General features: G+C 40.8%; 1 long non-coding RNA gene across 1 annotated transcript; it reads left to right on the top strand.

Moving 5' to 3' along the window:
* Positions 1-11,071: 11,071 nt before the first annotated feature.
* LOC308066693 lies at positions 11,072-13,003 on the top strand. The gene is made up of 2 exons (XR_013929264.1): positions 11,072-12,811; positions 12,929-13,003. It is a non-coding gene; the product is annotated as an uncharacterized lncRNA (long non-coding RNA).
* The last annotated feature ends 2,910 nt before the right edge of the window (positions 13,004-15,913 follow it).

The raw sequence follows: 15,913 nt of genomic DNA, 5'->3' as shown, positions 1-15,913 counted from the left end.
GAGAAAAAAAAAATCTTTATGGTAGAAGGGTAGATACAATCTAGAGTACATACACTTAAAAGGCTTAAAGCGACCGTGCATGTACAGGAACCATTTTATGGGGGTTTAGCCATTTCTACTGTCAACAGAGTAAGAGGTGTTCTTGATTATGCTGAGGAAAATGGCAGTAAGGGCAGCTGTGCAGAGCAGCCTCTGAAAGAAATGCTTTCAAAGTTTCTGTTGAAAAGGCTGTTTCTCAAAGGCAGCTGCTCAATGCCTCATGATGTATTCAAGGCACAGCCTCCTTGCTTGGCCCATCACCCTGCTGCACCTGCTCCTCTCAGCTCACTTCACCTGAGTAGATCGTGACAAGAGTAACAAAGCGCTGTGCTCCCGCATCCTACAGAAAGCTCAGTGATGCTTTCCCTACCTCCTCAGCTGTACCATTGCAGAGAGCCAAGCTCCTGGTTATGCACTGTATTTGTTCAGAGCTTCAGGTACTAGCTATCTGTTTACCTTGCTTTCATTCCTCCATGCTGCAATTTCTCTTTACAGCTAAGCGACTCCTGTATGAGAAGTGCCTCGCTACTGCTCAGAATTTTAATATGGTGCCTGAGATCTTTCTTCCATTACAAGTCTCAGAGGATGATATTAATATTTCACTAATTTCAAATATCTTTACATTTGACAAAGGTACTACCAGGCAAATTACAGGTGTATTTATTAGCATATAACAACATTTTTCATCAGGATCTGTTGAAAGATGTCCATGAGAGCAATTTACTGCAGTTGTATGACATAGAGCCCTGTGCTACCTCTATCAGAGTTACCTAAGATTAGGTCTAGCCTCCACTTTCACAACCTCTGCTTTTAGTCTCACACAGCTTTCTTTCTGCATAGTGGGTACCAGAGGCTAGAAGATGTGCCCTGAGATTTCCAAAACATCACTAATCTTCATCGTGGTTACCCGAAAAGTCTTCTTTCACTTTGCATTGGTTCCAGAATGCTATTACTTTGACAAATGTTTATTATATTTTTTAAACACACTCATTCCAAATGTTTCAAAATAAAGAGTATCACAGTAAATTAGAACAGCATAAACTATAAATCTATAACTCATTATAAAGTTTGAAATACATACTTTCACTGCAAAAGTTTTTCATGACCTTCAAAGCTTAAAGTCCTCTTTTCTAAATATTCTTCAAGATTTGAGCTAAGGAAGATTTTTTGTTTTTGTTAGTAGAGTGGAATCCTTTAGAGCTGGTTTCATTCTTTGTTTGTTACACTAATGGAAGAGCTTCCCGGGTTGTGTTATTAGTACATTTCAAGTAATTAGAATGAGAAGGTTGCAAAAGTTCAGAAAAGAAGATGGCTTGCTTGGATTTAGCACGTACAACATACAGATTTGCTATAGTTTCTATCATTTATTGCACAGCTTTATGTATTAATTTTGCTATGGTTTGAATAAACAAAATTTGAAGCAGTAAAATCTGACTTATAGTAAAATACTCATGCAACTTGTATCACAGGGGTCCATCAGACTTGTTTGAAGAAGGCGGATTGTCATTGCAAATAATTTGGGCTGTAAGCAAACAACAGACATCGATCAAGACAACAGAGCTTTAGATGTTAAACAAATCTTATATTTAGCAAATTCGCACTCTGCTAAAGACGAATTATTTTCCAGGATGCAGTTCAGAACCTCTCTGATGAAAAAAACATGTGTTGTGACATTCAGAAAATGATCACACTGCGCCTCTAAAATTTCCTGTTTCTTTCAGGCTGGTACAGAGGAGATTCAGGCAACTCTGGTTTATTTTTCTCAAAAAGGGACCAAGAAGGTTCTCCTAGATCCTTTCTGCATCAAGAAACAGCACCAGAGCTTTTGTTGGGACTTCAAATTACTCGATTAAAGTGCCTGAACTTTCCAGAATCTAAAGCAAACAAGTCTGTCTAGCTATTTTTCTACAGCACTTTACCATTTCTTTGGAATGCAAAATGCAAAATGCAAATCTACATGTTTACTATGGCATTTTATTTTATTTCTCAAAGGAAAACTGAAACCCAGGGATTTATGAGAGGAAAAAATAAGTATCAGGGAGTATTCTATCTGGGACTACGCAGGGGACACATGAAAAGAATGAGATTATTTTCTCCCACAAATCAAGGATTTTAGAGGAATCTATTATATATCATACATCCTGTCCTCTCCATTGTCTGCTGTTTTTCACCTTTACTCTTGTCCAGATACCCCGTTGCCACTCTCCAGATACAGAGCCTCTATTTACCGGGATTCTGCAGTGCCAAAAGAAAAGTACACAAAAATAATGGAACTCATCCCTCTACAAAGAAAAACAGTCAGCCTGAAGAATATTCACAGATGTTGCAGGAACAGTTCTCTCACACAGTGAAGACACAATTTCTGCTGAACATATATGAAGTATAACTCTACATACTAAAAGCATTTTATATTTTTTTCAGGGAGAGTGAATTAAATATGACTGGAAAAAATCAGGTAGTAGCAGTACTCAGTTATAATCTTCTCTCTCCAGAGTCCTGGGTAGTCAGAATAGCATTTGTAGTATCTCAAAGAAAATAAGATTTTCAGACCTCTAAAATGGGTGGTTTATTTTTCATCATCGAGATTTTCCTCTCATTTTTTTTGCAGTAGCCTGAGTGTATATTTCAAAGATTTCACAGTTTTGTTATTCAGCATCTATTCTGGCAAAACTACAATGGACTGGCCATTGATTTCAAAATGACTTTATTGTGTAATTTGGGAGGACTCAGAGAATCAGACTCAACAGTCAGAGGCAGCTGGTTGGAACAGGTGTTGCAGAAAATTATAATCCTACTTTGATTAATCCTGTGTTGTTGGTTGGGTTTTTTTACAACCACCCTCCAGTTATGCATGACAGCTATCCAAATAATCAAATGTATAGAGTCAGTAGTAACAATCTGAGGTATTGTCAGGAGAAACATCAGGAATAATTGCAAGCATGTGAGCCAAAAGAATTTGCTTTTCAGGGAGAAAGATTTTCACAAAGTCCTCCTCTACTCATGGATTTGCTGGAAAATGCATGTTTCTTTCTAATAGGTCAGGTTTCACTGTTCATTTTCAAAATAGACTGCACATGAAGAAAGATTGGAATACAAAATTAAAATTACATTAATCAATAGCGAACATGTAACAGTTGAGTAAGGGAGATTAAAAGCTAATTTAATGCAGTCTAAAGCCTTTATTCTTTTATCAGTGATACAAGCAATAAAACCACTAGGCTCAAATGTGTAGCTAAAGCTTGAATGTTCTAATCTTCAGCTATTCCCATAGTCTTAAGATGACTAGATATACTGACTACCTCACTTGGCATCAGTTTGGACCAACTTCAGACTTTATAAAGGAACTTGGGTTTAAGAAAATTCAGAGGTCCTACTCAGTGAAAACAGATACTCTTCAAAAACCTCACTGTATTGTCACAAAGCAAAGTTTGATCTCTGGACTGCCTGCCATTTTAAAAATAGGGACAGCAATGTTTACAACAACAGATGAGCATTATCAAATGCAGTCATAGAAATATTTTTTTTATTTTGTGGTTTTTTTCTATTAGATTAGGAGGGGCAAAGAGAAATGTGACACACAAAAGCAGGACTCTGCTTCAGCCTCTACCCTCCAGCACTACAATCAAAAACAGATATGAAGCTTTAACAGCTGTAGACATCCACAAGCAAGGTCTGTAAGGAGAAATTGTACCAGTATCACACACTGGACATCGCAAAAAAGAATGATGAGCGCTCATAGTGGGTGAGCCTCTGTTAAGGGGCACTGAGGCACCCATCTGCCAGGCTGCAGGGAGGCATAAGAGGCATGCTGCCTCCCGGGAGCTAAGGTCCAAGATATTGCTGCAAAGGTGCCAAAATTTCTCAGGATCACAGACTACTATCCATTGCTACTCTTTCATACGAGGACAAATGACACCACAAGACAGAACCTGGGCAGAATCAAGGAAGACTGCAAAGCCTGGGGATGCACATGAAACGTGTTAGTGCTCAAGTTACCAGTTAGAGGACAGGGTGCAGCCAGAAACAGATGCATAATACAAATCAGCTTCTAGGTTTGTGGCTGTTTCTGTCATGAGGGTTTTGGCTTTTATGACAGCAGGATATTCTTTGATCACTCCCTGTTAGGAAGGTATGGGATCCACCTGTCTAGAAAAGGCAAGGGAATCTTTGGCAGCGAGCTGGCCAACTTGGTGAGGTGGGCTTTAAACTGAAGGACTTGGTGGGGTGGGGTCCAAAGTGGCAATGCTCATGCTGTTGCAACCAACTGGGAAATAAACCAGGCCAACCAGAGCAGCAACAGATGTTCCTTAGCTGCCTCCCAAGATGACAACGGGAAAACCAACCACCTCAAGTGTATGTCTACATGCATGCAGCTTAAGGAACAAACAGGAGGAACTGGAGCTCCACGCCCAGTCAGAAAGTTATGATATCATGGGGTTAACTGAAACATGGTGGGACAACTCATATGACTGGAGGATTGTGATGAATGGCTATAGGCTGTTTCTTGAAGAGAGGCAGTGAAGAAGAGGAGGAGTCACACTCTGTGTTAAGGAGAACCTTGAATGTATAGGTCAACTACAGAGATTGTGAAAGCCCTATGGAATGCCTCTGAGTCAAGATCAGAGGGGTCATTTCCAAGGGCAATCTTGCATTAGGCATCTGCTACTGACCTCCAATGAAGCAATATTTGGGTCACTTAAGCAAGCTTCAGGTCAACAGAACTTGGTTCTTATGAGTGACTTTAACTACCCAGACAGTTTTTGGAATAACAGTACAGCAGCACACATGTCATCCTTCAAGCCTCTGGAATGTGTAACAACTACCTCATACAAATGTTAGATGTGACAAGCAGGAACAAGGCATTGTTGGACTTGCTACTCACAAAAAGAAAAAAAAAAAAAAAAAAAAAAACGTTTTGTAATATCTCAGTTCACTGATAGCCTTGGCTGCAGTGATCACAATATTGTGGAATTTGGGATCCTGCTGAGCACTCTGAAGGTTAGTACCAAGACAAAGGTTTTAGATTTTAGAAGAACAACCTTTAGCTCACTGAGAGCTCAGCTGGGAGGGATTCTGTGAGAAGCTTCGATGGAGGGCAAAGGAGCTAGCGAGTGCTGGGAGTTTTTCACTACTGGAACCACAAAAACAGTTCACCCACTTTACAGGTAAGGGAAGTAGACAGAGCAAGAGACTCCCTTGGCTTAACTGCAGGCTTCTGAGACTGATGGAAAAGAGAGATGCCAGAGGTGGAAAATCTGACAAATACCAGTTGAGAATTACAAGGGCATTGCCAGGCAGAGATGTTGTTAGAAAAGCAAAAGTTCAGCTCGAATTGAAATTGGCCAGAGGTGTCAAAACCTATGAGAAAGAATTCTTCAGGTACATAATCAATAAGCAGAAGCAGAAGGAAAATATTAGCCCATTGTTAAACAGAAGAGGTGAATTAGTTACCAACACTGAAAAGCAGAGGTTCTTAACACTTTCTCCACCTCTGTCTTTACCAGCACTGTTGGGGCCCAGGTCTTGGGAACAAAAATCCAGACACAAAAACACAGACCCACCATTAGTCAAGGCAGATCTGGTTTGTGACATATTGCAGGAGTCTGACCCCTACAAATCAATGAGCCCTGACAATACCGACTCAAGGGTGTTAAGAGAGCTGGTTGATGTTGTTGCAAGGCCGGTCTCCATAATCTTTGAGAAGTCAAGATGATCAGGGGGCATCCCAGATGACTAGAAGGTGGCTAATGTCACCCCTATCTACAAGAAGGGCTTAAAGGAGGATCAAGGAAATTTCAGATCTATCAGTCTTACTTCAGTCCCTCAGAAAGTTATGGAATTAATCATTCTGGGGGCTATCAGAAATCAAATGAAGCATGTGATTGGGAAAACCCAGCAGAGATTCATCAAGTGAAAATTGTGCTTGATATACTTGATTGCGTTCTATGAAAAAGTAACCTGCTGGGTTTATGTGGGGCAAGAGGTGGACATTGTCTATCTGGATTTCTCCAAGGCTTTCAGTATGGTTTCCCACAGCCTCCTCCTAGAGAAATTTATGCATTATAGTCTAGACAAGTGTTCTGTGTGGCGGGTGGGGAACTGGCTGACAGACTGCACCCAGAGGGGGTGGTAAACCAGCTCCTTTCCAAACTGGCAACCTGCACAAATGGGGCTGCCCAGGGATTGATGTTGGGCCCAAGGCTGTTTAATATCTTCATAAGTGATCTGGATGATGATGGATTCAAGTGTACCCTGATGAAGTTTGACAATGATACCAAACCGAGTGGGGAAGTGGACATTTTGGAAGGGAGAGCCACCCTGCAGGAAGACCTGGATAGGCTGGAAGAGTGGGCTAACAAGAACCTTATAATGTTCAACAGGGACAAGTGTAAGCTCTTGCATCTGGGAAAACATCATCCAGGAGTGCAGCACAGGCTGCAATCTACCCAGCTGGGGAGCAGCTCTGTGGAAAGGGACCTAGGGGTCCTGATGTACAACAAGCTCAATATGAGTGAACAGTGGTCTGCTGCGGCAAAGAAAGCCAACAGGATGCCAAGCTGCATCAACAAGGGCATCACCAGCTCTTGATAATCCAAAGTCATTATCCTGCTCTACTCAGTGCTTTTCAGGCCTCACCTGGAATATTGTGTTCAGTTTTGGCACCTGCTATACAAAAAAGATTTAAGCAGGCTGGAGAGGGTCCAGGGAAGGGTCACAAAGATAATCAAAGGACTGGGAAGCCTGCCATATGAGGAAGGGCTGAGAGAAGTGAATTTGTTCAGCCCTGAGCAAGGAAGGCTTAGGGAACAGCTTATCACCATGCTCCAGTATTTAAATGGTGGCTACAAAGATGGAAACTCATTTTTCCCAAGGAATCCCATGGAAAAGATGAGGGGTAATGGGTACATGTTACTTCTGGGTACTTGTTATTTCAATGAAACACAAGAGGAAAATTTTTCACTATGAGAACATTCAGCTATTGGAATGGTCTCACCAGAGAAGTAGTGGACTCCTCAGCACTGGACACAAGGTTTGGCTGGGCAGGGTGATGGGTCATCTTATATAAACCATGCTTTTGCCAAGAAAGGCTGAACTAGATGATCCTTGAGGTCTCTTCCAACTCGGTTTTCTATGATTTCATGATTCTGTGATTATCAGACAATGAAAGTAAAATAAAGATCAATTTGTTTCATACATGAACTATATTTTTTAAAGAGTTCTCTGTTAAAAATCAGAGAATAACTCAATGCCAAAAACTGCAAGAAAAATGTGTTCAAAGAGGAAAGAAAATGTTATTTCCATTCCCAGCAAAGAATGATCAGGAAGACCTGGATACTACAAATAAAATTACTAAAGCTAGCAAGCAGAATGTACTTCAGTACATTTTAGTTTTACAGCACTTCACCCAGCGTGTCCTGGAGCTTTCTTATGCTACAGTTTGTCCCTGAACCTACCCCATTTATTTTACCTTACAATGTTCCTTCAGATAAGCAGACAAGGCTCAGAGGGATTATGGCCTGGATTATGGCCTGATTTTCAATCGTTGCAGGCACTTTTAATTTCAACTGAAATCATGAGAATTAAACTGTCTTGATGACCAAAGTGAGAACAGAAGTTGAATTACTGTTTAAATCATCTGTCTATAATAGTAACATAGACAGAAAATGAACTGGCACATCCCACCCCCCCAATCAGGCAAAAATTACATAAAACTGGGTGTAAAGTGCTTATGTGAGTGAGGAGCATCAAGTGGTGGGGGTGTTCTCCCTCCTAGTAAAAAACATTTATGCAAGATAAGCTTCTTGACAATCAATATTTGACCTGTATGTGTAGATTTGACTCTGAAACCTGTGATTACACACTCTTGGCAGCTTTTCATTTTAATTACATTTATTTATTTATTTTAGTGGTTAACGGCTTTTTTGGCATCATGCACAGCAGTTATCCAGATGGTCATCTGTTGTAAGGTCAAGCAAAATAAACAAAAGAATTTTTATGCATTCCTTCCCTGAAAGCTAAATTATGCCAGTACTATTGTGTCTCTTGAGATGTTTACAAAAAATATAGTTCTAGATTTTGAATTATAAAATAAGACAAGACTGTTACTCCTTGGGAAGATCCATTTATCCTGAAGTGGGCAGTTCTATCCCTTTTTGCTGCTTGAAAAGCTCTGATCTAATTATACATTATATTTGGGTACTGTATGATACTATGAACAGCAAAACAAGGGCTTACACACTTTATTCTACTGAACTAATTTTTCATATTATTAGAATTACAAAAAAAAAATCAATTTTGTACTGATAATGTACTAGTCATTCACTCAGATAGAAAGAAGAAATTTGAAAATTATATTACCTACTTTAACTATCCAAAATGAAAATAATTATAATTATGTTCTCTCAATACACAGGTCATTTCTTTAATCATGAAGAAGCAAAGAGTACAGAGGAACTTTGTTAATTATTCTTTATCAAGCTATATTAAGATCTTACAATTATTATCTTCTATACTTGGCCTCATAACCAACAAACTATTGAAGTCACTCTTTTTGAAGAAATCATTATATAATTATTTTGCATCAGAGAAGTAATTTATGAGATGTGAAATATTCAGCTCAACAGGACTTTCAGCATTTCACTGAAGCTAAGTCTTTGCTACTCAAAAATGTGCACTCTCATGAGAGGTAAAGGAAAATAAACAAATACCTTTCTTTTCCCATTTTTCTCAGCTAACAGATGTACTGGGCTGAAAACTGCTTCTACTGTCGTAAATATTTATCTTCCTAATGTGAGGAAAAAGAACTGTATAGCAGAATAACTAATATAAAAGTCATGTATAATCTACACTTTGCAAATGGCAGGCTGCCTTCATATGCTCAGTGGTGACCTGGAATCAGAGATGAGTTCTATCAATTACAGGAAATAAAATGTGCAATTCCATCTCAGCTTAATGTCATCTATATCCAACACACTGTGATACCACTCTCCTTCACTACTCTCAGCCTCTTTGGTTTCTCCCTATTGCCCCTGCCAATATTCACATTTTTGAGGCTAGGAGGTGAGATCCTTTAGGAAGCTGATCTGGCTCAAAATTAACTGCCAAAAATAGATTAATAGTATCAAAGGAAAGGAAGCATACTATGTTTTAATGGTGAATTACCACAATGTCACCATAATGCAATCAATATTTAAATTGGGCAGGTTTTGCCTTAAGAATCATAACTGACAAACTAGACTGTACACATCCTTCATATGACTAGCAGTGGAATGACCACTGGTAAGTTCAGCATTTGTGTAAACACACAAATACACTTTGACTGTATTTAAAGATACTGTAGCTTAGGCATAGCAATTTTGATATACTTTCACAGCTGTTCTGTTAACTATTCAGATGACTACTGACAATATTACTGTCAAGTTTAAAGCGCTTGTGCAAATTTTAAATGCCTTTTCTAAACAATGTTTCTTAGGACTCAGACTAAAATCCATTGATGCATCATGCATTTTACCGAGCAACAGCAAAATTTACTGGGACTGTCTTCATGGAACTGTTTGGTGTTGTAGCTCATGACATGTCCAAACCTCAGCGCAGCACCTGAGGGACCATCAGCACTCAGACTCTCATGGAGAGGAAGGCAAAATGGCAATTTATTGAAAGACACAGGCACTTGTATACTAGTAGCAGAGCCAGCCCCTTCGTGGGCGGTTTTCTACTTAGTTCCTACGTTTCCATCACAACATGTGATCTTCCGCATTGCCACATCCCTATGCTACTACAATTCCCCCCTTCCATGCTAACAAAGATACAACATTAAGTGCATTGGTGATTATGCTCAGTCATGTGAGACAACAAAACATACTATCCCTCTACTGTGTCTAAGCAAGACTTAATAAATGCTACTAATCTATTAAAAATGCAAGGTCCAAAAGTTAAAAGCAACATCAGAATAAGAAGAGGACCAGCAAGACTAGATAATAAAGTGGTTAGCCAGGGTGATTGGTTAAACTGGTTAAAACAGGATTCATACCATTCTTGCTGTGCCTCACGTTCTCGTTTACGCTGTAACAAACCCTCACATAATTTCACTAGTGAATCTCTAACTATGCCCGTGTGGTCTGCATAAAACAGCACTCTTCCTGCAGGGCTGCACAGAGGCCTCCTTGTTGTAAGAAAAGAAGGTCTAGGCCCCACCTATTCTGTAGGACCACCTCTGATAACGAGGATAGGGATTTCTCTAGGGCCGAGATAGATCGTTCAAGTCCTTCTAAATCCTCATCAACTGCTGCATGCAAGGAGGTCCAGCCATTCCGTTATTGAACTAGGGAGGTGACACCAGTCACTGTTTTGGTGATTCCAAGTGCCATGAGGGTTTCGACTGTTATGGCCGTTATCAGCTCCCTCTTGACCCGGACAGGTGGTGGTTGTTTTTCCCAGTGTGCATATATGTCCTCCAAGGGATGATACAGAATCCTTGGCAAAACTAAGAGTTGGATACAAAAATCAGTGATGTTATTAAAGGGTTCAAGTGATACACACGGTACGAGGCCCTTCCTGGAACAAATCCACCACCCTTCTTCTCCGGGAATAACCCATTTGACGTTTCCACTAAGGGACTGTTGAGATGTTATAAGCACACAACGAGACCCAGCTCCTTTTCACCCGGCCCAGACAGGCTCTCCCCCCTCCCCTCCCCCCCTTGCCCCATCGCCGATCGCTAACATTGTGAGGCCGATATTAGACTTCTCCCACTTACATGAACCGGGGTTATCCGCCATAGAGAAATTATAGGTGCCATTCCAAGCAACACCTTCATAAAACGGGGGGTTGATGTCACAGCATAACCAACAGGGGTTAGTGTTTGGATTAGATTCATTCAAGGTCAAATACATCGTCTGCATCATGGACCAAAGGGGATAAGGGTCAGGGCTTTCGGTATGAGTCCTTTGAGGGACACGAATTGTACCTTTAGTTGCTTCGGGAGTTGTGTCAGGGGTGGGGGTCTGTGGGGGTAGAAGCCCTGAGATTGGGGGCTAGGGGGTTAAGTTGAGGGGTGTACCATGGGGTTTCTTTTACGATTTTAATAAGGGTGCCCCTATCAGTACCTGATGTCCAAAGCATTACTCCCCAAGTTTTGCCAATAAACCAAGCTGGATCGGACGGGTTAGTGACGTTTACCCAGAGGTACTTACAAGTCCCACGGTGCCATACCATCCCACCATCAGTTTTAGAAGGGGTCTTACAGCCAAAGGGACCCCACGTTACTGTAAGAAATCTATCAGGTTGACTCGGGGTCCACGCCATGGCAATAGTTTCGCAGCCCCAGTAGGCACAATAAAAATAACCAGGGGAATTACAACAACTCCTACCGGGATTTGAACTTGGGCACCAATATGTATTCCTACCCCCAATGTCCCATCTGCTACTGTTACTAGCACAATTCGGGCTCGCCAACCATGCAGTAGATTTGGGCCCATCAGCTGACAGACCGTGACATTGAAGGAGGGAGCACCCAGAGTCACTATAGATTGTAGTATTTGCGATTCTTGAAGTTGTATCAGTGTCCCATTGTACGGGTGATCAGCATTGATCAAGGACACCAAAACCAGTAGCAGTGCTAAAAACTTCGGATCCCTCCTTTTCCTTTTAATGTGACCAGGTTGTCCACAGTGATGACACGTCTGTGCGGTTACGACTTGCACCAGCAGGGCTGGTGTTCCTGATGGACCTGCTTTTTCCTGAAGTGCAACTGCTCGCAATAAATGAGGTAAAGGTGTCCTTCTTCTTGCTTGCTATTTGCTGTTGCTGTAGGTGCCTGTATGCTGCGGTTCTAAGTTCTGATTCTTCACATCTTGTTTACAAACGCCAACAATTCCCCCTTTTTGTTTTTTGAACAGCTAGTACCAGGTTTGTCATGTACTGCAGGGCCCTTGCAAACATGACAGCAACCAAGGCAATAGCAAACAAACAATACTGCCAATTGAGTGAATTAATGCCAAAAAGGCTGACATTTTCTCAGATTTGGGTAACGTGTTGCCGCAATGGGGCACCTAAAATCCATGCAGCACATACCGTCAAAATCCTCATAGCCATGTTCTTGAGCCAACAACAAAAACCAATAGTTCCTCTGTTTTGTATATAATGGTGGCAAATTTGACTCACACTCTTAACTGCCTAACAAACAAGGTGATTTAATTCTGTAATGCTTTCCCTGCTGTTACTCCGGATAAGAGAAGTGCTGCAATACGTTCCCATCAGTTCCATAAATCAACTACATCATTACATGCTTCATCCAAAGCTATATTGCATTTAAATGCATTATGCTTATCAGCATGTTCATGTGTTGACTTATGTGGGTGTCATGGTCCCATCATAGCTTTCCACTACATTAGCGTCTACATAAAGACAACTATCAACATTCAAAGTGCAAACAATATCAACTTCTTTTGGGTTAACATTATACAGAGGTAATCAATTATGCCAAATACCAAGACCTTCAGTAAGATTCTTCACTCCCCACATACATTCATTTTTTTGCAACAATGTCTACAAGTCAGTCCCAAGGAAGGGCACACCAGACAAGGACCGTTTCAGTAAGGAGGCCACCCATTAATTGTTGGGTTGACTGGCGACAGCAGTGCTCCCACGATCCGGCACACTAAGCTCAGGCCATACACAGCGAACAGGTATCCATCGCGGACCTTCATCTGTAGAAACACAAGCATAACCTCTCCCCCAAGTTAACAATTCATGCGGTCCCGACCAATGCCCGGTACAAGGGTCTCTCATGCATACTAAGACACCTTCATGCTTTTGCTGCTTGTCATCAATTGACACAAAATGTCGCACAATGGGAGGCACCGCATGGTCGGCAGAGACTTTCAGAAAGTTCAAAACATAACATGCTTTCTCTAATCGTGCCTCTGGGGTCATTCCCTTAATTCCCCCTTTTTTTTTTTTTTTATTTTGAGTTAGTGCCACTTTATTAATAGACTCACACCAATTTATAACCCCAGCTAAAAATACACACGCTACACAAGCTTTGTTATGTAAACAGTGATAGGTTAAAACTACTTGTTCACAGGCTTCCATCTCCCCTATAATTGGTCCCGGTGTGGTGCCCACACACTGCTCCCCCCTTGTGCAGGCATCCTGTTTTTTCTCTTCTTTCTGTCCAAGGCTCTTATCTCTCTGCGAATACACAGTTTCTTTGTCTCCCTTGGCCTTGCATATGTCCTTCATAACAGCTGCAGCTTGTTACACCTTTGGCCTGCTTGGCCTGCTATTACAACAAAGTTACTTGGTCTGGATTGCTCATAATATGTCCATTGTCTTCCAGTCATTCCACAAATCCCCCTTTTTGCTTTTGAGCGATCCAGACCCCTTTTATTATTCTGTTCATAATTCTCATAAAGCAATTCCACACAGATCAATATCATTAAAAAGATTACAGTGGCAATTAATACTGTTATCCTGTGCAGAAACAAATCTTCTAACCATCCAGTAATTCCAAAACTCTGTAGCCAGTCCGTTAACCCGTTCTCAATCTTTATGGCCTGTACATTTTTTCTCAACTCAGCAAGCTGCTTATGAATAGAGTTTGAGTGATCAGTCAAATCCATATGCTTTCCTTAGCGCTGTTCACTATAGGCTACTCTCTACTGTTCATGTTTCCTTATCTTCTAGAGGTGAGATCACATTCCTCCTTTGTTTCTGTCTCATCCTAGTTTCTTCTCATACTCCCTCAAAGTTATTTAACTCTTTGCTGCAGGATCTCAGCTGCACATCGTCAAAGCAAGGCCAATACTGCACATCAATGTCAAAACAACCCACTGTCTCTGTTCCATACAATTTTACAATTTCCTCCCGCCCTTGGGCTGATGTATTTAGGCAACCAGTCTGCGTCAGGTAGTTCATTGCTGGCTGCGTTATCACAGTTTTTTGAATCCTCCTCTTCATCTGAACTAGATGAAGGGTGGATTGCCACGTCTGAATAACTCAGCGACTGTTCTCGCCAGCGCCATGTTTGGGTGTTGTCCCCTGCTTTGTCTGTTCTGTGCAATCTGTCTTCACCTTGCCTAATAGCCTCCCGCACACTACTTTCTTTTGCCTTACCCCTTTCCTGCGGTTCTTGTTCCTCAACTTTTAATCTCCACAGTAAATTTGCCAGGTCATCTGTCGGGTGTAAGTTCTTTTGATCCCGCTTTGCATTCTTATCTTCTACCGGATAGCATTCCGCCTTTCTTTCTGACGGTGGGCTGTCCAGTAAATTACCCAGTGGATTAGGAAAAGGACTAGGAGGTTTAGAGTCCCCCGCTAATGAAGTGCCCACTTGCGCTTCTTGATTTATTCCCAGGAGCCGAGGACGCTCCGTACCCAATATAGATGCTCCCACCGCAGCCCATATTTGAGCCTCTTCACGTTATTTGTTCATAGCACGACATATCTTACCCCAGGTTGAACCCAACACCATCGTGGCCACTTTCTCAGATTCCCAAATTTCTTGTTCAAATTTTTCCCACAGTTCACAATGCATAATATCTTGCGGGTTAACAATCAACCCTCTGCCCTTCATCCATAGGATAATTTCTGTTATATCTTTCCGCAGGCATTTTCCCCTCACCTCCTTCACCCATTTTTTCAATACCTGTACCATGAAATCAACATCAACATCTTTTTCTGGCTTCATTGCCCCTCCAGAGGTCCAGCGTCGTCCAGCACGCTGCCTCCCAGGATCATGTCGGGGTCACCACTTGTTGTAGCTCATGACATGTCCAAACCTCAGCGCAGCACCTGAGGGACCATCAGCACTCAGACTCTCATGGAGAGGAAGGCAAAATGGCAATTTATTGAAAGACACAGGCACTTGTATACTAGTAGCAGAGCCAGCCCCTTCGTGGGCGGTTTTCTACTTAGTTCCTACGTTTCCGTCACAACATGTGATCTTCCGCATTGCCACATCCCTATGCTACTGCAGTTTGGTATCAAAATCCTATTGTAAAATTATTTTCAAAGTGCAGCAAAAAATCTGTTTCAAAACCATGTGAAATAGCCTGCTTATCTTAAAGATAAGTATTTTATCAGATTTTAGGACTATATTTACTTCAGAATATGATCTACTAATCTATTTTTTCCCTGAATGCACTTTTTAGCTTTGTTCTGGGGATCAAGTAGTGCTTCTATGGCTGTTCTTTGGGTTTCAGTATTTTTTTTCAGTCTTATACCTTGAAATCTAGTTTTCCTGTTTTCCAGAGTTAAGAAGTTTAACTGAGAGAGAAAATATATTTTCAAAGTATTTCCTTGCATCTCTTAAAGTAAATGTAAATTTCAAAAAAATTCACATCTGTGATGATATGTAGGTTAAATTTCAGGTAAGGACCCGATGCAGTTTCAAGTCAGGTATGATTCTAAAATGGAAGCACAAAGGAGTAATCCAAAAAGCTGTGCATTTCCTGTTTTAAGATGAACTGTAAATTGCTTTGAAGCCTTATCAACATGAAAATTGTTTAATTTGTTTGCCTTGAATCTATGTTTGAGAAATACTGTAAAAAGCAATTAGTACTGGCATTTGCCTTCCCTGAAACAATATGTACTTTTGGATTTATTTAATAAATCCTTTTATGGAATATTTTTCATCAATTTAGTAACTAACATTTCTTCAGGACCAAGATAAGGAGACCTCAGGAGCTCTAGTAAAATATTTATGCATGCTAAATTTTTAAACATCATTTAGTGACAGCTTCAATAAAAATATGCCAACCACTTTTTCAAATAAAGAACAGAGTCATATATAAATGGACTTAGATGTTTTCTGCTAACAGTACTCTTGTACCCAGCAGATGTTATTTACACATTTTTAATACACTATTATTCA

This window comes from Falco punctatus (genome assembly GCF_963210335.1).
Source record: "Falco punctatus genome assembly, chromosome: 7".
In the NCBI taxonomy this organism is placed as follows: Eukaryota; Metazoa; Chordata; class Aves; order Falconiformes; family Falconidae; genus Falco; species Falco punctatus.
Note: the sequence above shows the minus strand (reverse complement) of the source record. Positions and strands in the feature narration are given on the sequence as shown.